General features: G+C 38.1%; 2 long non-coding RNA genes across 10 annotated transcripts in view; one reads left to right on the forward strand and one right to left on the reverse strand.

The window, feature by feature from the left end:
- The window catches only part of LOC121672039, a 130,307-nt gene that overhangs the window by 47,736 nt on the left and 57,395 nt on the right, over positions 1-25,176 (forward strand). The window lies entirely within an intron of this gene.
- Positions 584-22,818, reverse strand: LOC121672041. The gene is made up of 3 exons (XR_006018744.1): positions 22,681-22,818; positions 17,313-17,469; positions 584-3,371 (listed from the first exon to the last, which is right to left on the reverse strand). It is a non-coding gene; the product is annotated as an uncharacterized LOC121672041 (long non-coding RNA).

Consider the following 25,176-nt stretch of genomic DNA (forward strand, 5'->3'; position numbering starts at 1 on the left):
TCGCCTTGATCTCCCAGCCATGCTACCTGTACAAACACAGCCTGGAACTGCCCCAAGCCAGCCCTGAGAGCAACATGGGCAGCTGGGGACACGGTCCCCAACTTCCCTCAGAATATAGGCATGGCAACAAGGCTCCCAAAACTCAGTGTGTCCCCGCATCAGGGAATCCTCAGCTACTACATGGTGACAACAGACAAGACTCAAATCTCTTTCTGGCTTCTGCAGAGACATATATTATGGGTTTGCTGATGGTGGGCCCCTTGTTTTTTCTCCAGTTTGGAGCCCCAAATCCTGTCTATGTCTTCCTGAAGGTTGCAATGACCTCCTATCCAACTGCACCATGGCCAGGGCTCCCAGTTTTATGAAATTATTGGGTACTAATAGGAATTTTAGGATGTGGCCCATGACCTGTTACTTTTAACATGTGTTTCATTTCTGTCTCTACTTTTTATTGCATTATTTTGGCAGAAAAAGAAGGAAAATTTTGTGTCAGGCTGCTGAAAATCCATTCTTAGCCACTGGCAAACCCAGCACTTATTTTTCATTCTCCTCCAAGTCCCGTTTGAAGGACAATGGTTTTAACTCTATTTTCCTATCCTTTAAGTAAATTAAAAACATTGTATTAAAAACAATGCCAGCAATGTTTCCCCTAATAGACAGATAGACCTACAGAGTTTATTGGTATAATTAAAGGCAGACTGGTCTTTAAAAGCTAACAGTTTCCACAGAGTCTGAGAGTCTCTCATTGAATTAGGACAAAGAAGTAGATGCATTTCATGCCCTTTTTGCTGAGGACCTGCCTTTAAAACTCAGTGCCAAGTTTCTAGGTAAGCCTAAAAGAGTCTTAAAAGTCCCTCCAATTCTCAGGATGCACATTATTCAAGCCACTCTAAATCTGATTGATTTAGTTAAAATTCTGGCTGCTGAAAATCACACTCTGAGGAGCTAGAAGAGAAAGGTGTACAGGAAGAACTACCAGCAGAAGAGTGTAAGAAATTTAAAATTAAATTTTAAACTACTTTTACACAGATTATGTTCTGGCCTCTTGCTAGGGAAATTAGAAACCTTTTAGACACCACATCACAAATGCTTTTACAGCCTTAGAGACATTTACAAAGGCATCTACCAAAAACCATGCAGAACAAGGAATTTAAGATACTCTCTTGTATATCTTTTTATAGAGTTGATTGCCCTTATTTTTTTACAATCAATTATCCATAGAATAATGGCTGATTATTGACCCCAGATATAGTGGTCATGAGTATTTTCTCTCCTCTTGAAACTTGTGTCCAATCTGACACAAGCATATCCCCCTGTCAGAAACAGAGACTTGAAGGCTGATCTCTCAACGGAGAGGATATGAGGATTGGGCTATACTTGGAGTTTTGTTGATTCTGGCATGCAGTGACCACATCTGTCTGTCACTCATTCTCGCAGCTCTACAAGTATACAGAATTGGGCAGAGCAGATAAGTTTATTTGAGAAGTGTAAGCATTTCTGTGTGTTGGGCTGAGAGCTCTGCAGTGACGATGTAGTGTAGCATTAACGGTGCTTTCGTCTCCTTTCAGTACTTATCTGTGCCTTGAGCATCTGATTCTGCTGTTCCCACTCTTATTTGTCTAAGCTTCAAACACTTTGTATCACTAAACTCAATGTTTAATTTTTATTTTCCATGTACAGCATTCCAGACAGCTTGTGCACAGTTAACTTGGGTTATGTCTTACTCAAGCCAATTTTCTAAAAATAAGGCAGCTAGGGAAAAAGAGTCATCAAACACAGGGTGTAGCTAACCAGGACCACTACACTGAATAATTTGTGACAGCCTCTGAGAAGTTTTCTGAAGACAAGTCGGGGTAGGGGATCCATTATCAGCTGTTAAGTTCTTTCTACCATATTTGTTACTGGCATAGGAGAAAGAGGATTATAAACAAGGAAGAATTTTCTAGGTTACAGACAGAGCTGTTACTGTAACAGAGACTTTTGTTGTTCCCTGGAGCATGTTTAGATTCTCTTAGGACAAAGGAGAAACAGTGCATTTCTATAGCTCATTGCCCCATCTTCTTTTGAAAATGAAAAAAATTTTAAATATGTGGACACTGACTGCCTCTTAGGACTGCCTTTACACACTTAAAGACAACTGAAGGCCCACCCTCCTTGCAAGCACAAGCAGATACTTTCAGAAATATGCTTTTAGTAAAGGGATTGCAGGACACAATAGTGTTCATTTAGGTCTCACTAGATAGCAAATCTTAGTTTCTTCAGAGCCCAGATGTTCTGGGGCAGTCAACCCACATGACTGTGGTTGCACTGCTTCTGTAACATAGGCATACAGTAATACTGGCACTGTGATCTCATTAAATAACTTCTTATAGAGCTGTGCTGTACAGATAGAGGCCAAGTGCCAGGAGCAGATCCTTGCAGACAAGTAGAAATGACCACAGTTCTATTCAGAATCTTGCTTAGCAAAACTGGAAAAAACCCACAATAGCATGAAGCTATTGGGTACTGGCAATCATGTCAGTATAGGAATGTTAAAGGAATTTATACAGACCAGCAAAATATCACAACTTCAGGATGTAACAAATACTCTGGGATCAAGAATCATCAAGCCAGTGGTCTGCTGATCTGAGAATTATGTTGCCATCATCCCAGCAGACTGACTGCAGGAGAATATAGACAAAATTCTAGCGATTCAGCCTCAGCAGGTGAACATTTATTCATGTGTTCCCTGAAGCTGGAGGAGTTACATTCCCAAGGGACATTCATAGTTTGATTTATGAAAATACCAGGTTATTGTATAAAGACAAGAGTGTAGCCATACAGATAGCAGTGCTGCTAGTTTGCACAGTTCTCACCCTCCCTTGCAGGGATCACACAGATTAACAGCTGCAGTAATTTCTCAGAAAATGTCCAAGCTGAGCAGGACTGTGAACTAAAATCATCAGAGGATTCAAAACACAGGCGAAGCCCAGTGAGTGAGCCAAAGGAGGGGCAGGTTAAAATTACAGAAAGCACCAGAGGGACATGTTTCCATTTCACGTTGAACAGTCTTTATATCGGACACTTGTGGTAATTCTTTATCCAGAAGATTTATAACCATGGAAACTGTCAGCCTAGTTTAGTGTAGGCTTCTCTTTGCTTGATGTTATTCGTACTAACTTCTTGCAGAATATGTGGAGCACCTTGTGGTGTGATGGATCGCTCTCTACAGCATGTTTGAGCTGTAGAATTCTTGAAGTGCATGTAGACTATTACCAGTAAAAAGTAATGTGGAAGTCACCTAACTTGCCTACCTCGAGTTACACTTTAATAAAGCTGGCTGGGAACCATCTTGCCCATCTCATCAACAACCTCTTCTGTTTCGTCGATTTCTGAAAGAGAACATAAACTGAAAGTGCTGAAATGGCCCATGGAAAAAGAAACCAAAGCACAAAAAACCCACATAACATTAGGATATTCGATTTTTAAAAGAAATAAATTAAGGCCCGTGCTCTAGTTCTTAACCTTTCAAGTTCTTCCAGTTTTAGTATTAAAAAATGGGGTTTTGAGTTTTGTTAGTTATAATAATAATGGAAAATAGGGATCATTCCATTAAGGTGTCAAAGAAGCTTTTTTTAATATGCCACTAAAAAAATCTATTTTTTCATCTTCAGATTACCCAACTTACCTTTTTTTTAAGCAAACTTCATTTTCATTCAGATCACTTTTCCAGCCTTTTAATTTTCCTTGATTTAAGCAGCACTTCTCCTTAAACCATACTATACTTGCAGAAGGCAAAGGGGAAAGTGTGTATATATAAATCCTACACAAAGATTGGAAAGTTTACATCTAAGAGCCCTTCAGTCTTTCATGTAATCACCACATGCTGGGTTAACATGTCTAGAGGAACTGACATCATCTAAACTTGAAATAAATTCAAAATCATTACAGTAATTTAATCACTTAAGAAGTATACCTTATTTATCAGCACCATTTAGAACTTGACAAAATTATGAAAAGTGAATGAATGCTGACCCCACTCACTTTCTTATGATCAAAGTAATAAAAATAAATTCCGGTAAGAGAAAACAGAGGACTTGTTGAGTGACAGAGAGCCTTTGTTGGCCACTACAGGCTATAGTTGTCTATATGATAGCACCATGAGGGAAAACAAAAGCTTTTTAAAGTAAAATTGCAAGTTATTTTGCAACCTGGAGCTGTTTCATACTTGCATTTGATGATGAAGTCCTGGGTATGTAAATATGCCCCAATTTATTTTAATGTTAAAGTACAGTAATACTTTTATATGTTCAATGTGAGGAGTATATTTTAGGATTAGGAACTTTATTTTTGCAGCAGTTTCAGAGCACCTTTAATAATTTGGAAGAATATTTCTAATGCTAGCTATGTCTGGCACCATGGTACTGCCAGGTCTCATATTTCAAGTATTTCGCGGTTGCCAAACACATGTACAAGCTAAGGATGCCAGCAATGGATCTAATGTTAATTTCTTCTTTTTTCACATTCATGGAATTTTTTTCCCCTCCACCTAGTCCCCAGGATCCAAACATCATCATCTTTAATTTTTATTTTTTTATATGTTTGCATTGAGTTGGAATATGTAACACTTTTGAATGCTCCACCAGGAGTTTGCATAAATGTCATGAAAATTGAATCTTGTTTTGCAAATACGTAATGCAAGCACTGTTTATATTGTACTGAAGGTGCTCTGGAAAGTAACACAATCATCATATTTGAACCAATGTGGGGAGGGGAGAAAGGAGTGCTAACAGAGCATTTGCAGAAAGATTTTCATCAGGAGCAATTTGTTTAGCAAAACGAGTAGTAGCAAGATATTCACAGAGAGCCAAGCCCAGGATTCCTTTCCTTGTCTTGGCTGGGGGAACTGATATAGAGGTCAAGGGTGCTTTTAGCTTTCCTAAATGTGTGACAGCTGCCACAAAAAGAAGTTTGAATGATAACAGGCCACCAAATATTGGCTGCACCAGTTTCGGTGGAAGTTCCACCAAGATTTAAGCTTGTAAGAACACTCCAGTTTGGGCTCTGAAGAAAGACATGTAGTGGGAAAAAAAATTAAGGAAATTTAAACAAGCGTAAGCTCAGTATCCTGGCCTGGAAGTAATATTTAATGAAGAGGTGAAGTATGAAGATTATGAGGCATAGAAGAAAAAATTATGCCATTAACCTCAGGGATACACTAGCTATTAAATGAAGATGAACAACTCTACATCTGTGCTGGACTTGAAACAAACCAAGGTTTATAGGAATCTGTTTAAAACCTCATGTTTAACTGCTGATCCACAGCTTGCCCCACAACACAGATGCCTAATGAGCAGATAGCTATGTTGGAAAACTGTATAACTGAACATGTTTAAATCATTTGCTAAGAAAAATAGAATTTTATGAAAGAGGTGCAGAGACAGCTGAAGGGCCAAATGTTCTTAGCTACATGTATGTAATTTCAAATTCATGTACTTGCATGTCAACTGAGAGCAGATGCAAGGAGAAAAACAGATTTGCTCAGAATTTGATCAGTCTACCTCAGCAGACTGTTGGATTTCTAAAATCTGGTTTTGTGTTTCTTTCATTGAGTGAGATCCACCTGCACCTTTAATGTATTATGTAGCAAACATGAATGTTATTAATTAATTTTAGTTTCATTAAATACTACCTTTAATGCTGAATAATTCTGGAACAAATGAAGAGGGATTAAAGGATCTTTTAATCACAGTGTGTGAATTGCTGCTGTGATCTGGACTAGCAGAAACAAATTTATTTCTCCATAAGTGCACAGTGTATAACATATTGTTACAAACTGTGGGTCAAATAAGCAACATGTTGGCCCTTTATTAAGAGATTCTGAGTAACACTTTCAATCTCAAGTGACACCAATAGAATATTTCAATACCTAGTTAGAGAAAAAAAGTGAGGATTTTACCCTGACATATCTTCATCAAGCTTGGTACTAAACATTTTGGGTAAGTGCTTCCCATTATCTTTGATAAAGTTTACAGTATTCTCATCTTTGATAGCACTGGGAGCTCAACAATTTTGTGGGTGCTGCATTGTGCAGTTTATAGCTCAAGGGTAAATGATACTTTCCATGTATAAGAAAGGAAACCCCCTTTGGATGATATAAAGTCTCATCCATGTGCATTGGTCCTTAAAGGAGAAGCAATCCACTTAGTTAAAGAACTTTCTGTATTAGAGTGAAAGGATGGATCCCTAGACTATCAATGCTGTTGTGTTTGCTTTCGCCTACAGGATTCTGTAACCATAATGTTTATGAATGCTCACATCAAAATTAATTTTGCAAGGAATTATTTCGCTTCCTTGTATGTAGAGGAAGTTTAGTTTATCCTTGGAAGCATCACGTCTTATGTTGTTTGCTCAACAAAGCTGACATATTTTACAACCTAGATTATTATTTCTTCATGTAAATCAAGAAGAAAATTTATGCACTTCATGCCTGCCTTTATTCTAAGCAACTGGGGTATATCTTCAAAAAGTACATGGTAGCTGTGGAAGGGAATGTTCTCTTTTCTTAGTTTTAAATGATTTTGGCCTGAGTCAGATGCTTTAAAATATATATAGAAGAGAAAAACACATGGAATGATGTATCTTTGATAAGTTTATATCATGCCTGACTGTTCATTATCTTCTCCTTTCTCAATATTATGACCAGGCTAACAGTTCTTCAGTGAGAAACAAAATTATCCATATATTAGAAAAGGATGCTGGAAATTCAAAGGTCTGAGTTCAGTTTTCAGTGGATTAGCATTCCTGTGGCAGGTTTAAAAATAATTAAGGAGGGAAAAAAAGCCACTAAATGTATACCTAAACTTATGACCCAAATCTAGGTCAGACATACTTTTTCGCGGGTATGCGGGTCTGGCATGCCACACTGAGATTCTTTCTCTTTCAACCTCTGCTGAAGACACCACATGTTCCTACATGATCTGGATTAGAAAGCTTTTTGCAGAGAATAAGTCATTCACTTTTGCCTATCACAATATAGGACAATGCCCACCACGTCTTTGAATCTGAGGCTTTTCCCTTTCATACTCTCCTGAGTAATGTCATTTGCTATTGATCACAACCAGAAAGAGCATGTTGAGCTGCAAAAGCCTTGGATCTGACCTCCTATGGTTGTTCTCATGTTCTAATACAACATTCATCAATATTGCCATGAACTATTTTTAAAGGTAGAGTAACGGCACTTAACAGGCTTGTAGAAATACTTCAACTTGCAGATATTAATTAATTTATCATCCTATTATCCTCAGACACCACAGAATTGTCCCTTCAAGAGACCATTTTTTGGGACTCTTTGTTCCATGGGAGTGCTTACCACAGGGTAAATACCTCGGTAACAGAGAATAAACACCCAAAAGCATCCTCAGTATTAACAAGTTGCCAGTAAAAGACAGAAACAATTATGCAGGGGGTTATGATTCAGAGCCACTGACTCCATTGTAGTCCCATGCCAAGAAAAATTGCCAAAAACAATCAGAAAAATATCCAAGCAGGCATTAGGAGCAACAGCATTAAAGCACATTCAGAGGGTGTGTAATGCTCACTCGCACCCATTTGCTGTGTTGTATGGGACTCAGCGACCTTTTTTAGGACATTTCAAGTCCTCCTGGCTGGGCTGAGCCTCTTTGCCGGAGTTTAGTATCTTGTAGTTCTGACCAGTTATGTTTGTTTTGGGAGAAAAAAGCATTTACTCCAATAGATGTCTGTGTGATATAAGCAGTACTGTTTCTTCCTGTACTTACCAAGATTCTGAGCATGAATTTGACATTTTTGGTCATTGTGACAACCTCAGAGCAGTGATGTGCTCAGAAGCCACAATCTCACAACAGTGTAGGACTTTGGCAGTGAATAGCTGCAGACAAAATGAAAGTGCAATCATGTGAAAAATGAAGAGCTCTTTCAGCAGGGTACGTGTCTTCAGAAGAAGGAATTACTTTTTTCTGCGTCCTTTTCAGCTCCTAGGCAGAGTTTCTTGCAGAACTCACTGTATCCCCACCATTAAGAAGATATGCATGCTATTTACTGTAATTAGTCATGAGGTTTCCTCCTTATCTGCCTTCTCCATTGAATGTAATTAGCCAGTAATAATTTCTGAATAATAACTGCTTACTAATATAATAAGAAATACCAGGGATGGAATTTTCAAAGGAGAGTAAGGAAGTCAACTCCCATTGAGGGTTGTGTTTTTAAAGGAAAGAGTTCACACTCAATTGCTTTTATGGAGTATTACTCACTAATTAGCAGCAAACTGCATAGCAGATCCCACAATTTATGGAACTGGCTGGTAGCTGAAGCACAATTTTCATCAGGGTAATAGATTATTGATCTTAAGGGAGAAAATTACTTCCTTTTCTCCTTTTTCATTAACAAAGAATTAGATGATTGGAAAATATTGATTTCTAACTACAATTGTAGTTTGTATTCTGCTCTACTTGAAACTTAAGCTGAGCAGGGGAATTGTTAGACTCTCCCTGGTTAATTCCTTCCATGGGGTTTTAAAAGTGGGCTTTCAAAATATTAAACATTGATGCAAAGACTGAGTTCTCTGTTTCACAGACCTGGTAGGATCAGACATCAAAGCTCATTCACATCCTCCTACTAGTCCTAGATCCCCAAACACATCAAGGCTTCAAGTCCTTAAACATAGGCATAGGGCATCATTTTAGACATCCCTGAGTGCCTAATACATCAACCCAGGGCTTACAATATGACAAAGGACCACCTGGGAGACCTTCCAGCCTTCAGAAAAAAATGGGATAGACAATATTTTCAGATGGCATCAGGCACTTACAATTAAGCCCACTAATCTCATCTGAAAAAATAGCAAGAGAAAATAGCTTCTCACTTTCATGAAAGTTAAAAGGTAGACTTTGCTTAGGATGCTGAAACCTCAACTCAGAAAACAAAAATAGTTTGCTGGCCTGTGCTACTTTTGGTTTAGTCACTTCTGTATATTTTCTGAAGGTGCTTGAATACTATGTCTTCCCAAAAAGTTCAAAATGGCTGTGTAAGTTTCATTGGAGTAATCAAATTATTCAAGTGAAATTCTCCTCAGTTCCTCTTATGTTTGATCTAAAATAGCTTGCAAGGACTCAGACACCTTCAAATCAGTGGATTTCTGATTTCAGTTGAAGTAAAATCCGCACCACTTTGAATTCTATTCTGCTCATAGGTTTCAGATAGCATATGAGAAATGGAAAATGGCCATGTCACCTCCTTGTCCATCTCAGCCATTCCATTTCATCTGGTAAAAATGTATATTCATGTCTTTTCAAACATTGATGCTTCCAAAGATGATCTTTTCTGTGTTTCTGTAAAGTTATTTATTACACAAATTGACGATCAAGCTATTTAGCTTCATTTTTAAGAAAAAAATAAAATGCTTTCTATAAGATAGCCACCCTAATTACTCCATATATCTTCAGTCTACTAATATAGACTGAAAAATAAATGACTACAGCTGTGGCCAAAGAAGTGTGGAAAATGAGCCTCAATTCTCACATCTTGAGAATTCCCTTCAGAACAACTCAAATGTTGGGAGCTGGGCCTCCCAGCTAAGGTTGTTTAAAGAAGCACAAGCAGTTTTTGCAATGAGTCAATAATTATACAAATAATAGGAAAACCCTTTTGTTTTTTATCCAAGCAGCAAACAAATGCCTTGAAAAGGTGGTAGTGGGTACATTGTAGAAGGTTCTATCCAAAAATCTTACCTCCCACCAAAGAGACAGGCTTTTGCAAGAAACCTCTGCTATGAATTTTCTGTGCCTAAATTGTGGACTGCTAACTGAAATCCTTGATTCTTCTCTTCTGCCAACAGCAAAGTCCTTGGACCTAGATAATTGCTGTATTTCATGAGCTACAGTTGTGCTTACACACCTGCACACCTTTGTATGAGCAATTCTTTTAGGACATGACTTAAAAGTACTTCCATGGCAACAGAACGTCTGCATTTGTTTACTGGCTGGTTGTTCTCTCCGTCATTCGAAGTTTCCCAACAAGCCTGGACTAAAAGGGACTTTATTCCAGAGGGAAGAGTGGGAAGAAGTTAATGATGAATAACTACATTGTTTAGAATCTGATATTCCCAAACAAATAAAGTCTTCAGGAAAAGAAGCAGCAAATGCTGAAGTTTTCAGTGTCTTTACAACATCATTGCAGTGATATGTAATATCAAAAAAATTGCTTTCGGTAAATTGGCAGTAGTGAAACTTATATAACTGACTGGGTTCAAAGAATACTTGTTTGAATGCCAGTGCTTTCCCAGATTGTGTCAGACACTCCTTTCATAACTGTAAAAAAAAACCCAGAGCCTTTCCCATCAACTGAAAATAAGCTGATATTCTTAATCTTTTCATTAATGCTAGATAGCAGGGAGCTACAGAGCTGAACTTAGTGTTATCTATTGAAAGAGTCTACTGTTCCAGTTCCAGAGCTTAACAAGATCACAAAGTAGAATCTGAAACAAGGAGGAGCCCAGCATGTCAAGAGTCATCTATGATACAATTAATTTCATGCAACCCTGTCAACAGCTATGCTGCTAAAGACAGGCCAGCCATGTTGCATTTTAAAAGGACTATTTTTGCAGAACAATGTTGCCCAAAGCATTTCCTGTTCTTATCACTCCTACAGCAATGTCTGGAGTTCATTACCAGTAGCTCCTACTTTCAATAGTCAATCTTTTGAAAAAGATGCTCATTCATGTTTTCTCCCTTTCCCCACCAATTTGCCCTTGGAATTATATGATAATATATCACTGTTGCACTGATTCACTTAGGAAACAGAGACCTATTCACATCTCAAGAAAAACTGTTGAACAAAAGGCAAATTCTTAGACCACCCACTCACCAAAATCTTCTGCACCTTGTATGCCTATAAAAATCCAAAATCTTGAAAGAATTCATTTGCATTTTATTATTCAATGTTTGTCAAGTAAGTAATTAAGTGGTCATGTTGCGAAGTCAAACTATTCATGTTTTTTGTTTCTCGTTTATTGAAAAGTATGTACTAAGAACATTTGGTAACAATTTTGTGCGCATTTATTCTATGCTGATGGTCTTTACGTGATGGTTGTTATGAGCCTGTGGAATTTTCTTACTTAAATATAGTATCAAAAGAATAAAACAATCAAAGTGTAACACATTTTGGAAGCTTCAAGGATAAAACTAAATTTATAGAAAATGCCTTGAATGTGTAGATGAGGATAAACAAATGAAAGGGACTCTATGATGTGGTAGGGGAAGGGAGCTTATAAACCAGGATGTCTCTTTCAGGACCAAATTCTTAGAGTCCTTTTGATGGGAGATGGTAAACTGAAGTCCTGAAGTGGTTATGGGAAACCTAGAGCAAAAAATGGGGGAAAAAAAAAAATGTTCAGGAAGCAATGCAAGCACATGCCTATCTTTAAGCACAAAACAAGTCCTTTAGAGAGAAATCCTACCTTCACTGAAGTTACATTTCACACTTCTCAGAGATTCACCAAGGCTCAAATTTCTACTCTTGTCCATTAACTTCAGGAACCTTCATAAACTGCACCCATGTCTCAGACAGCAGACTTTGCCAGCAAGATTTTTCAAGGACAGCTTTCACAGAGGAGTTCTGCAGACTGGTGGGAGTTACATGCCTGCTTCCCTACTCCTCCAGTGACGTAGATGTTAGACACAAGGAAGTGGTATTCACACAGATTCTATGAGGCATACAACTTTCATGCCAAAACCAAGGAAGAGGGACAGTTTTCTTAGTTGCTTGATCAAAATTAACAGCTATGGGAGAATCTGTATTGGCTTTACAGGCTTCTGGTTCATCCAGTGACCCTGATAGCTCCACCTCCACTGGCTGGCCACCACACATCCACCCCATGCCAGCACCTGGAGGAGCCATTGCACCAGAGCCTGTGCCACACCATTCCAGCAAGCTAAAACAGGAGCAAGCAAATCACATTTTTTTCTTTTCTTTTGGCAGTGGAGATTTCTGATGGTGTAATGGGATTCAACTTATTGGAGTGCAAAGGCTGGTAGGGACAAGCAGAAATGTCTTGATCAAGGTAGAGTAGCACCACAGCAACCATCATTGGCCTGGTAATGTAATTCAAGCCCTGAGTTAATGACTTAGATGTTAAAAAAAAAAAAAAATGCAGCATATAATTCAAGTCTGATATGTGGAAACTTGGTCTAAGATTTTGTAGGAAAAATCACAACACAGTGTAAAAATTATGACTTGTAAGACCTCAGTGCCACAAAGACTTACACACAGGCTTATGTGTCTCTTTGTATTGTAAGTGAAACTCCCAGGGGTGTATTGCACGATAAGAGAAATCCTGCCTTAAAAGCCAGATATATCACATAAGAACATGTGAGTTTGTAGAATATATTTCTAAGTGATGACCAAAGAGTGGGTAAAAATAGCTCATTATCTAATTTTGAGGATTTAGATTTTACAGTGAAAGACTTTCTAAATGTTGACAATAATTAAAAACAAAGGGAAAGCTCATAAATGAATGGAAGTCATGTACACACCAACTGCACAGTGTTCAGAAGCGAGTGGTCTTGTGTGTATCAGTTACTGCAGGGCTAAGAACACGGTAATTACTTCCTAAAATAATTTAGCTAAGTGCATGTTTTTTCAGTAATAGGCAGGCTGTTACTGGAAGTAGGCATACGTGTACCACTATTTGTATGCGTTATAAAATCTGGAGAAGTGTTACATTCAGGAATTCCCCAACACTGGCTCTGCAACCTGAACCTCTGAGTCAGATTTTGACTTCTTTTGTATTCATTCATCACTTGATTAAACCTAGTCAACTGAACAGAAGGACATGATTTTTACTGTGCAGGATTGCAGGGAGGCTTTATTATTTTCAAGGTAGTGAGGTCAGTGTACTGTAAACCAGAAGACTGACACACAGCCCAGTAGCTGCTTCTCACAGCTACTTCAGCTTCACAGTGACTATCTGAAAGCTGAGTGGCCTGCCACACCTTCAGCACACATGGACAGGAGCTTGGGAGAAACAAAAAGGAAGACAAGATGCCCAAGTTAAGAAGATGTTTTCACAAGACTGTCTGTTTATCAAAGGGTAGGGCCTAAGGGCAGAGCCCTCCCCTTCTCTCCTCATACATCATAGCCTAACACTCACTGTGCCAGCTGAAAATAAATGAACCTCCCTCCTCCGTGCCAGTTCAGTTTCAGCCTGCTCCTGGATCTACTTTAGCATGTGGCCATACACATGATGATGTTGACACAAGGCGGGGAGAGGTGTGGAGGAGCAGGAGGGCAGGATTGCCTTTTCCAGGGGCATTTTATTGTACGTCCAAGTTTTAATCACACTGATTTTCCTGTGTGAACAAGTCTTGGCCCAGAATTTCCTCTCCTCCTGGCTGTTGTAATTGAACAACCCAGTCACACAGGTGATAAAAGGATTAGGTGTACCTAGTCTGTGTCCACTCAAAGCAGTGCAAAATATCCATAATAATTTTTATTATTAGATAATTATGAATATTTATACTGCTGTAGACTAATGTAGTTAAACCACAATACAGAAGTCCTATTTTTCATGCCAACACATTAGCATATGTCACGCGTGCACCCAAGTTAGGATATGACAAGAAATTGGGGGGTTGTGCTATTTTTACCTCAAACCAGTGGTTGCCAAATATCCTACAAGTAAAATTATTTCTTAGCAAAAGGAGTTTGACATTTTTTCAGAACTTATTCCAAAACAAATTCTTAGCACTGAGACCACTGAAAGACTGAAAAAAAAGCTAAAATACCTGGACTTAGACACTTCAAAGTAACCTAGACTTAAATTGCAATAGCCTGAAACAACTCTGCTGCTCTCAATGTGACAAGAATTATGTCCTGCGTATTCAGACATGTTGCAGGACGTACACATTATGAGACACTGCTTTGTATTCTTAAGGATGCGTGATCTAAAATATATGATGTAACTTTTGCCCAGATCACTGGGGTTTTTACACAATTTCTATCCCATACCATTAATGAAGTAAGGATCATGAAATCTTCCAGGTTTCGAACCCCAGCAAACTTTTTCATGAATGAGGCAGAAGTTACAGGTTTGTCACAGAAGCCCAAACAGGGAAAATTTGGGCCTTCTTTCTCTCCACAATTTTTGATCCCTCTTTGGTTGAAAACTTATTTTCAGTCAATCTCCCATTTCTACTTGCTTGTCACTTTCTCTGGATTATTGATACATAGTCATGAACCCGCATACTGGGCTCATCATATTGGTGATCTTTTGAATGCCATTTTGTTTTGAAAACCTTGAAAAAAAACTAGTCTGCTATCAAATTTAGGCATGAATTAATCTTTTACTGCATTTCATAATTTCAATTTGCAACATTGTGAGAATTACTGAGAGGATGTGTTACATAGTGTATAGAAATTTCTTCTATTTAATTAGTTCCTACTGAATACATTTTTCCTCTATTAGCCATTCCACTAGTTCATTTAAAGCCCAGGCTACTGACCATGTGAGGTGACTAATACAAAAGGCAAACTTGTGTTTAAGTAAACCAACATACTAAGAAAGTACAGAGGAAAAATATCTACTGGCAGAGGTCTCATATTTGGAAGCTGATTTTCCCATTTCTGTTTGGAACAGCATTGGAAAAGAGCTTCAAAGTAGCAAGACAAAATGTTGAAAAGCATTAGTTTATACAGTAATTCTAACTGGGCTTTGCCCTTCAGTCGTGCCTCTGAGAAAACAAATTGAATTTCCTGATTTCAAATGGCAAACTCTGCCATTACATACTTTGTGATTTCAAAGAGCATCTGTCATCACACAAAGACAAATACATTTCTTAGAGAAACATCTGGTGCTTTTTTAAACAAGCCTCAGGCCAGGTCTGCGCAATGAATGAAATATGTACTATAGATAGAGTGTTATTTAGTGTTGCTTTTCATTTAATCAACTGTGTGTGGAATGTTTGTATTGTCTTAACTATCTCTAAAATATTGGCTCTCCTACCACTTTAGGCAACCGTTGCCTTTTAAGAACCAAATGCAAAATTATGCTTTGAGTCTAACAACAAAGAGGAATAAATCTGCTCCACTTGATTTCCTGGTTCCTTGCAGGATGTCTGTGGGAAAAGCAGTAGATGTTCACACACCTCTAAGAAGGCAAGTGTTTAGTCTTTGTACTTTGGGGAAAAAAACAAAACAAAACTCTATTCTTTTGGCTGCCTGTATTCACAATATAGAAATTATTTTGCATTCAACCCCACCCCTCAACTGAGCTAATATCAAAAATGTGTAGTGTAGGTCAGCAAAGAACACAGAACAGCTAATCAGCATAGCAGTACCCTTGAAGCCCCGTTTCTCAGATCTTGATTGCTTTCTTGGACATTTTTTGCTGTGATGGCATTAAATCAACTAGTAGCAGGTTCCTTGTCTGCTGATGAGGTATCACAAACTCATTTGTAACATTGCTCTTATGCAGAAATTCAGAGCAGTGATGACTGTGCAGAGTTCCTTGATTTCTCTCTATGGTTAGGTTTTGTCCTGTCTCATGACTGACCATGTCTTTCACAGTTAATGTACAAGTGGAGGGAATGGTTGTGGACAATGCCATACATATAAGAAGGCTGATGGGAAACTGATCTTAAGATGAAAGCCAAAAAGAGAGAAGAGAAGCACAAGGATGGGAAGGAGGTGAAGTAATTAATCCAGATCATGCAGAATGACTATAATTGTTTCTCACTTTTCTTGAAAGGGAGGGGCTGTGCTCTGATTTTGATTCACTATATTGCCCTGCCTGTTGTGTTATTCAACATTGGTTCAAACACTTTTAAAGACTAGTTTCTAAATGTGATGCACACCTTCTTGCTGTGTGTCTCTTTGGACTCACACTGCTCTGGAATGGCACATGTTCATGAGCAGATTTGGCCAATCCTTTTACCTTGCCTTTCTTTCACTATAGGGAAAAGGATAGCATTTCATCTGTGTCCTCTACATTCACATTCTGCTTTTAGGTGAATGGTTCAGCAGTCAAAAATGCAACCAGTACACTAATGTAAATATACTGCATACACTTGGAGGACAAGGAACCAAAATAGCAAGTATGCATAAATAGATAAGTCATAAAGCACTAAAAAAAACACTGAATGGCAGAATGAAGCTTAGGGTATGTCTACATTCAAAACAAAACAAAACAAAAAGGACAAACAAGACCTCAGAATGCATAAACAAATAATTGGAACTCAGCTACAAAGATCTACTGCTAAGCAATGTAACATCCTTCCCATTGAAGTGTCTTTTGCAATACTGTCTGCCAATTAAATTTAAGCCAATCCTTGTTCTCATTAAGGATGAGTGTCAACTAAAAAAGTAATTTTGGAGTGTATGAGAACTATCATGCTTAAAGGCATAAGATATTCTCAGACTAATAGCAGTCAGTAAGAAATTTACATGGATGGAAAATTATTCCATACAAGCTCCTGTACAATTTTTTCCATATTCTTCTGAAGCAAGAGAAAAGTGTCACTGTTGGGCTAAAGATAGGATGTAAAGAACAGTTATCTGATTTGTGAAGCTTAAGAACTTTTTTTGTCCTCTACAGGCGGGAAAAAAAATGTAGCACTCATCATATATTCCTTTTGAGCTAAATTCTTCATGTTACTGTTGCATTTTTGAAAGAAAAATAATCCTTTAGAAGGATGATGGCAGCCTGGCTAGTGGTATTGTATAGCACACACATCCAACAGGCAGCTCAAATTACAAAGGGCTTTTCCATTGTCTAAGCCAATGATCACAAAGTGTTTGTACCGGTGCCAAGTTTTGCACTGACAAATTTCGGTGGGCATTATTGGCAGTGAGCTACAGTGCTTTTTAAATAAAATTTGGCAACAGATGCTGAATAGGTTTGACATCACTGATCCAAGGTACTCCATTTCAAATCTAATGGCCATTAGTACAGGAAGGTGTTCTAACATGTCTAATATGAAACAGTAATTTTTGCTTTCTAAAACCAAGTAAATATTTGAAGATCATAGAATCAGAAAATCATTTAGGCTGCAAAGGACCTCTAAGATCATTGAGTCCAACTACTAACCCAAACAAAACAAAACTACTAACCCAGCACTGCCAGTGTGCCACATCTACACAGCTTTAAATATGTCCAGAGATGGCGATGCCCATCCACTTCCCTTGGGCAGTCTGTTCCAGTGCCTGATAACCCTTCCTGTGAAGAAATTTTTCCTAATACCCAATCTAAACCACCCCTGGTGCAACTTGAGACCACTTGCTCTTGTCTTGTCACTTCTTACCTGGAAGAGATGGAAGAGTTTGCACCTCTCTGCAACCTCCTTTCAGGCAGTTGTAGAAAGTGATCAGGTCTCCCCTGAGCCTAAGCTGCTTCCTGTCAGACTTGTGCTCCAGAACCTTCATCAGCTTCATTGTCTTTCTCCAGACATGATGCAGGACCTCAAAGAGCCATAAAATAAAAAGTCATGGAAACTTGCATCTGCTGCCCAGAGGATGGTGGGTGAAGTAGAACAGGACAGCAGCAGAGTCAATCACACAGACAGCTGGCTGAGAGGAAGCGCTAGATACTGCTTGCTCAGAGGGATGAGGATCATTTTACCCAGTGGTCTTGGTACAATACTAACATATAACAAAAAATAGTCTGCCTAACACTAAATCCACAAGCATAAATTAGTCCTCCCTACTCCAGTTTGGATTCTGGTTCAGACATAGTACAGACAAATTCAATTATAAAAATTACTTAATTTCCTTGATGTTGAAGTTGTAGAACTGAAACAAAAGGTTAAATAGGCTGAATTATCAGCCAGAATTGTGATGGCTACGTCATATGAATGCAAACAAAAGTGATGGGGAAGGGTATAAAATACACAGAACCACAATTATTTTTCATTTAACTAATGTAAAGGTGAGAAATATCAGAAAGCAGAGAGAATAACTGATCTTGTTGTGAAGTAAATGTATGAAATATCGCACAAGTGTATAGTCCTAGGCACAAAAAGTGCATGTGTATATTACACAGAACATTGTCTGACTTCTCTACTATTTCCACACGTATCAGATTACACTGTGGGACAGAACATCCTAAGGTAGGCAGGGATGTACTTTTATGTAATGAGGGAGATTGCATCAGTCTGAACAAGACTTTCCATTTGTAACAGATTCACACTGATTTAAAACCGATTAAACCCCATTCTTCTCAGCTTCCTTTTGTGGTATGTTCCCCTGTGTCAGAAATGAAGTACAGCTACTGCACGCTGATGGCCATGAAGCCCCTGATTGTAGGAGCCAGCAGCTTCTCTTGGGTGGTTCAGTCTGTGGGGTTTGTGCCGGGGCACTGTGCTGTGTCTCAGGGGATGATGCCAGAGGCTGAGAGCAGGGCTTTAGGAGGGCATCATTGCCCCTCCCACCCTCTGCAGTGTTCAGGCTTGCTGTGCTCCTGTCTGCAAACAGCCTGGGGCAATTTATTAATGCTGAATTGTTTATTAATACTTTATTTGCTCTGGCTTACCCTTGGCAGGTTACAATATTTTGTTCCCAGTAGAAGAAAGATGACAAAAGATGAGAAAGTAGGAAATCAAGGCAACTAGACCCTTCCTAAAGCCAAATAAGCTGGGAAAGGAGCTTCATATGGTAAAAGCAGGTAATGCAATGAGGTGGTCCTCAGAGGCAGAGAGATGTAGTGCCAAAGCAGCTGGAGAGTAAGGAAACTTGTGGTGTGATTTTCAGCAAAGAAGGGAGATGTGGGGAGATTATAGGAATCAAATTAAGATGTGAATGTTTTCTTATACAAAGGTTTGGGAATTTTCTTTGAATTTAATTTCCTCGTTCTTTACTACCGTCAGAGCATGAGCTTGCACAGTTTTATGCAGCTCAATGACTAATATGTGGTAGGTGCGTTGAAAGATATTTCTTTTGTCATTTTAACTGGAAATTGACCTCGTGAGAGTATTCCCCACAATGCCTATCCGTAAAAATGAGAAGTTACGGACATGTTGCAACAAAATGTGATGGATACTGAAAAAAATTATTAATGTGAGAAATTAAAAAAATATGCTCATAGACATTTTAAGCTTAGTTATAACTCCAACAACTTAAATAAATTAAAAATTATCAACCATACTTTCCTTCAGGTCCAAGTCTCTATTTTGAAAAAACTGTTTTATTATTTAAATCAGTCAGGTTACTGCTTGACCTTGAGAATATTTCCCATAAGACCATTTTATCCCATAAAATGTATTTCCACCAGGTCTTACAGAAAACTTAATATTTTTGTCAGAAAGTATTTCTGGTAAAAAAATAATTTTTCATCAAGTCTTAGTGTTCAATGAAAGGAAAATCTATGATTAAAAAAAGATTAACCTCTCTCAGTTTATAAGCACATGAATATTCAAAGAAACTATCAGTCCTTTTCTAAAAGACATGTATTAAGAAGTCACTTGTAGAGAATGATTTACTAATTGAAATAAAACCTAAGACTAAACAAGGGTGACAAAACACCTCAACCTGAAATTTACGTTAAATAAATCCACTTTTGAAATCTGCTGTTTGACTGTTTATATTAACTTATTTTAGCTTGATAAGATCAACAATTTAAAATTAATTAATATAATTATGGAAAGAGACATACAGCACACAGAGATGATGTAATAAAGCAAGTTAACTCTAAAAAAGCAAGTTACTTTATTGCTTCTTTCATGAACATATAGTTCCAGATGGAAAAACAAATGTTTTTTGGAAAGCAGGACAAAGCAAACTAAGGAACATACCTGAAGCACATTAATGAGGGTAGTATAAATAAGTTATTAATATAAGCTTTAGTTCTATCATTAGTCAAAAAGTAGAAAATAAAGGGTGTATGATAAAATCCTCTAATGTTCTTGCAAACTAGGCAGAAACCACACATAAAATACAAAGCCAAATTCCTCCTTGTGGGCCTTTTGCTGTGTACTGTGGCAGAGACACTCAACAAATACCATTTCTGTCCCTTTATTTATGCTGCTATGCAAACATCATTATCCTCACTGTAAACCTGGAGAAATGAAGCACAGTGTGGTGGGGATGGGAAGACCAGTGAGCCAAATTTTCCTTTCTTCAGACTGCAGCTTTGGAGCTCTTTTCCTGCTGGGTTAGACTCTGACTCCCTGTGAGCTGGAGCCAGCCCCCGTGCTGTCAGAGGGACTGCACAGTAACCGAGGTACCAAGCTCCATGCTGTTATCACTCCTTTGGTTAACTGTGCTCCTGAGCATCTGCTGTCCTCCTAGAAGCTCAGTTTCAAATCAGAGTGCATGACTTTGTTTACATCTCTCTTTTTTCTCCATCCCACATAAACTTCCTTTGATCTCAAATGGTCTAACCGTCAAAGGTGTCTTCTGCAATATAAGCATGTAGTTTGATTCTCCTTTTAGTCCATCAGTTTTTATTCTTGCAAAAGATTTAAATCCTTTTATCCTCTGAAAATGTCTGACTTGTCTGACTTAGTCAGTTTGTGACCCTTTGATCTAGTCATAAATTTTCCATTCTTCTTATTTTTTCCTTTTTTTATTTTTTTTTTAATATATGTATGTGTTTGGAGGAATCCTTTATCCCAGCTTTATTTTGCTAACCATGCATGACTGGGGCTTCCTCTTGCTTTAGCAGATATCTTGCAGAGTCCTGATCAGCTCACAGATGCCTCTTAGCATACTGAAAAAGTTCACAATTTTATCATGAAATCTTTCACGAAGAAGCACCCATGAAATCTCAATGAAGAAAACAGAAATAATTTACAACATATATACTTCTATTTAATATCTACTACTGCCATTAGTTATTATGGAAAGTAATTGTTCCCAGCATATAAGTATTATTAAGTAGTGCATCAGATACCATATTTATAGGTAATATATATCATGGAACCAAAGGAAAAAAAATTCGCTTTTAGATGACAGTTTGGAAACTTGTAAATTCTTGTGTAAAAGATTAAAGCCTGTTTTTTTTCTTTGTTATATCAGGTAAATGTGATTTTCCATACTTGGTTCTCTTAACACAAACAGGTTAAAGACATCAAACCATATAAGAAATCTCAGTTCCTTTTATTTAAGTTCAGTTTTAGCACAAAGCTGTGCCTGCAAAACCTCTGGTTATTTTATTATTCAAAATTTGTCTATGTATTTCATTAATAAACAAAAAAAAAAGTAAATCAGACTTCAGAACACTTTAGAATTGTAAAATACATCAGGTACTTTTTAAGCAATAGTGTTTATATAGTACCAACCTGTTTGTAAAATTGAAGTGTACTACAGTTATCTGGTCATCTAGTTCAAGAATAACAGAGAAAACACACTTACTTAGCAGAATTGTTTTCTCCTTTGTATTCTACCCAAAAAACCCCTTCTCATCAGGTCAGACTATGTTATCATGATCATAAAGCCTTATGTCTTCCACAGCCCTGTTGCCACGTTTTAGTTTTGCTCCTTCAAGAAGCCCAAAACTACTGGTCAGAACTACTTAGAAAGATGCAGGTTACAGAGTTTATTCCAAAGATCTGTATCGTAGAATCATAGAATCAGAGAATGGTTTGCATTTAAAGTGGACCTTGAAGATCATCCACTGCCAAGCCCCCTGGCATGGGCAGGGACACCTTCAATAGACCAGGTTGCTCAGAGCCCCATCCAAGCTGGCCTAGAACACTACCAGGGATGGGATATCCATTGCTTCTCTGGGCAACCTGTTCCAGTGGCTCACCACTCTCGCAATAAAGAATTTTTTCTTAATATTAATCTAAACCTTCTGTCAGTTTGAAGTCATTCCCCCTTTTCCTGTCACTACCTGCCCTTGTAGATAAACAACCTTATGCCATCTTTACTGTAAGTTCATTTCAGGTAACTTTGACAATTAGGTCATCCCAAAGTCTTCTCTTTCCCAGCCTGAACAATCCCAATTCTCTCAGACTTTCCCTATAGGAGAGATGCTCCATGCCTCTCAACTTTGTGTCCCTCCTCTGGACTCACTCTAGCAGATCATTGTCCTTCCTGTGCTGGGGGCCCCAGAGCTGGATTCAGTGCTCCAGGTACAGTCTCACCAGAGCAGAGGGGTGGAATCCCCTCCCTTGCCCTGCTGCCCATGCTGATTTTGGTGCAGCCCAGGACACATTTGGCCCTCTGGGCTGCCAGTGCACATAGCTGGATCAAGTCTAGCCTCTCATCCAACAGCACCCCCAAGTCTTTCTCATCAGGGCTGCTCTTCATCCATTCATCCCCCAGCCTGTGTTAGTACCAGAGGTTGCCCCAACCCAGGTGGGGCACGCATTTGATCTTGTTAAACCACATAAGACTCCCATGTGCTCACTTCTCAAGCCTGTCTAGGTCCTTCTGGGTGGCATCCCATCCTTCAGGTGTGTCAGCAGCACCACTCAGCTTGGTGTCCCCTGCAAATTTGCTGAGGATGCACTCGATCCTAGTCTGTGTCATTATTGAAGATAACACTTGTCCAAATACAGACCCTTGAGGGACGCTACTCATCACTGACGCCCACTGACACCAAGCCTTTGATCACTACTCTCTGGATGTGACCATCCAATAAATTCCTGAACCACCTCATGTATATAAACAAGCTTGAGAAGAAGGCAGAATGCAGATATTAATTTAAAAATGTGAATAACTAATAATTACCACTTCTGCTGTCTTCTTTGTGAAGCTGGACTCCAGAGGCTCTGCCGATCTAAAGAGGAGGAACAGCAAAGAGCAAACCAAGTCTGTAAACAAAGGGGTCATCAGCTGGTCATTGATGATAAGATCACATGGCAGAAGAAATCTAGCAAAACTTCCTGTGACTAAATGAAAAATGAAGCTTCTGTAACAGCAGATGAAGTTTTGGCAGGATATCAAATAAATAATTCTGTACGAAATCATGTGTGTTTAAGGTATTTCAACCAGCGGATTTATAGAAAGATGAAGTTCCAAGCCACACAGAGCATGACACAGAGACAATCTTGACAAAATCAGTATGTTAACACTTTTATCAGCTGCTACTGCTACTGCTGTGCACGTTATCCTGCTATTCTATCCCATAGGTACAGGCAAGAATTCTAGTCTCCAAAACAATAAAGTCTGTGTAGTAGCACTTCGTTTTTAAAGCAGACGATGCCATAGGCATGAGGATGATGAGAGATTTTGATGCTGCCATCCATTTGTTTTTGTTGGTATCTGCATTAAAGTATGGTGCATATTGCAATAACAGCTCTGTCAAAGATGTCCACTAAACAGCTTCCCCATATAGAGGTATTCACATACATTCCCCCTCATATACCTTCTTAGTTTACATAAAATTCAACCTATGTAACCAAGTATGTTTTTGATTAGGAAGATATAGATGCCTGAATCTCTATCATTATGTTCTTTGCTGGCTTAATCTAATAAAGATATAGCTCATTTTAGTGAGAAATTGAGGAGGGCTTGTTCCTCTGCCTTTTCTAGGTCCTGAATGCCAATACACTCTGTAGAAATATGTATTACTACTTTCAGTTCTAATGACTATTGCCAAAATGATCAGTCTTCCTAAAAGGCATAATTAAGCTGTAAAATATCAGTCACAGAGCTGACATATGTCAAACGGCTCAGTCCTAAAACGTTCTGAAAGCTGCACCTCAGTGCTCAAAACTTCAGTTAAAAACCCAGAGTGTATATCCCATGCAATTTCATCATCTTTCTTGATTTTGAATGTTAACTTAGTTCAATTTTGGCTCATACAGTCAGAAATAAAGAACAGTTTCTGCTCTTAAATATGTGTGTGCATGTATATATATTAAACATATATATATGTAAAAATATATCTATTTAAAAATATATGTGCTGTGAGTGGGCAATAATACCTTATTTCTGTTTTCTATAACATTTCAGATGTAAGGATAGGAAATGTTTTCATATGAGGTCTGTACATAAAAATAGAATTGGCAAAATTCAGTTTTTATAAAATGTCATAGGAGTTTTAGTCACAGAACTGTGTTGAGGAGGAATCACCCATATCCATTGGATGTTCCAAGACTGAAGATTGATATCAGAATCCTACCAAGATAAACACCAAAGAAAGAAGCAGGTTTCTTTTAACTTTTTCTCAGAATGAAGATCTAAATTTTCTCAGAGTCTGGATTTGATGTGCTCATACTAATATTTAGCAAGATAAGTATATGGGAAGTATGATTTTCTATGGAGTGGTACATCCTGAACAAACAAGGAAGTCTGATAAACAAGAATATCAGTATGCTAAAACCAAATACATGGCAACGACATATTTTATCAGCACAGTTTGAGGTTTAATGACTTAGAAGCTTCATGTTTTGTTTTAAGTTTAGAACCAATGTCACTACAAACTGAAAAAAAATAGCTTTTTCTAATCTCTTCAGAGAACCCATTTGAGTCCCTAAATGTAATGAATTAATCAACTTAAAAAGCGGTTTAAGTCAAACTACTGAGAGGTAGAGATTTAAGTATCACCAGACATGCTGTCCAGCTACTCCTGCACATTGCAATGATATTGCATGCAGCTACTGACTTTTTCCAAGCCATGACCCCCTGATCCTGTCCATAAGTTATGGCAGTCACAGGAATTTTACACAGTAACTCTCTGTCCAAAGGACTGGAAAATACAAAGGAAAAGAAAGGACAGAAATTTCAGGAGAAGTTCACATTCCTTGTTACAATTAGCACTGAATATAAAAGATAATGTCAATGTGCAGGACTTCAGAAATACCATGCAGGATATGCCTCACGTTCTGTAACATAGGCTAGACTAATGCCACAGGACAAAACTGATAAGGTCTTATGAAATGTCACTTCACACTGAATTTTATTTACTGTTGTTGACAATTATGTACGTAAAAATAAGCTATTTAGACAATAAGGATTTCTAAAGATGTGTCATATGTTCATGGTTAAATATGCTAAATGTCACATTAAAGCTGACATGGTTATGGCTCAAGGCAAAAACACTGTCAAGTTGCCTATGATCCAGCTGTGGTATATGTCATCAAACCAATTGTTTCTGTTTGACTGTGGTTTATAGTGCTTATCAAATGTCCTGCAAAAGTGCTGTTTGCCATGAGAGAATTTTTCATCTCTTTTTGGTATTCAGCTGTAGTTAACTCTTGTTACAGTTGTTGACAGACGTTG

Source organism: Corvus kubaryi, unplaced genomic scaffold (genome assembly GCF_017639235.1).
Source record: "Corvus kubaryi isolate FWS band 111438036 unplaced genomic scaffold, C.kubaryi_AGA036_p1.0 37398, whole genome shotgun sequence".
NCBI lineage: Eukaryota > Metazoa > Chordata > Aves > Passeriformes > Corvidae > Corvus > Corvus kubaryi.